Source organism: Galendromus occidentalis, unplaced genomic scaffold (genome assembly GCF_000255335.2).
Source record: "Galendromus occidentalis unplaced genomic scaffold, Mocc_1.1 scf7180000076396, whole genome shotgun sequence".
Classification (NCBI taxonomy): Eukaryota; Metazoa; Arthropoda; class Arachnida; order Mesostigmata; family Phytoseiidae; genus Galendromus; species Galendromus occidentalis.
The window spans coordinates 1-1,046 of record NW_003804385.1 but is presented as its reverse complement, the minus strand read 5'-3'; positions in this window follow the sequence as shown (position 1 = coordinate 1,046).

Below are 1,046 nucleotides of genomic sequence, written 5' to 3'. Positions count from 1 at the left end.
ACCGGGGAGCAAATANAACTTGCACGAAATCTTCGTCGAATGGGCATATCGATTCTTCCGAGGGATATAAGGACGGACGAGAGCGTGACTATCTGTGATTGTTCCCGTTGATTGACTCAATTGTTCTATAGGTCCGAGGGGGCTGTTACGAACAGCATTTAGAGATTCTGTCCGTAGAAGTCTCTGAACCTTATTCGATGGGATATAAGTGATTTGTGATATATATCTATATAAATAAATAAACCCCGATCCAGCTGACCGTCTCCGAACGCCGCGACTCGATCGATCCTCCTCTAACCTCTCTCAGAATCACGCCGACGCGACGACGTGCATGATTTCAGTTCTCTCATGAAGTGAGTCGGACAAGGCCGATTCTCGAGTTTCGAGATAGCTCGCGTGTTTGGAATCACGGCGGTAGGCGACGTCCAGAAACCGCTGTGTATTTACTCCAGTGCGTGATAGGAGCCTCGAATCGAGGGTACCGGGTGATTTGAGCGCGGATTGATGGGAGATGATTCGGGCTGTGTGAATAGGACTGCCCCGAACCCGTTGGTAAATGCGAGCAGGACGCTGCCACTCAATGTCCGCTGAGTACAGCTAATGGACACCGCTTCCTGGCTGTTGTACTCGTCCGCCAGGCATACGTCCGAATTCCGAAGGGCGCTCCCTGCCTGGGTGGAGGGTATGTCCTCCTGGTCACATCGAAGCTATTGTTCGACAGAGGTCACATCGGTGATGGTCGACCCCAGAGTATGTCCAGCTCCCTTGGACGGCGCAGGAAGAGAGTCGTCATATGGTCTCCGACTCCATCTGTTCACAGACGGTCCCTATCGAGTGGTACGTACCCTATCTTCATCTCGACGCCTGCCGCGCATCCGGCTGCTGAGGAATCATGAGGCTCACGATGATCAAGTCGGTAATAAGAAGGCTGTAGACTACATCCATCGCAAGCCTCGGTCGTCGGGGAGTCGAACTTGGTCTGGAGCGTATGCCCTGAATCGGCTTCGTGGCGGGATCCCTTGAGAGTTAGTGCTATTGTTCGGAGG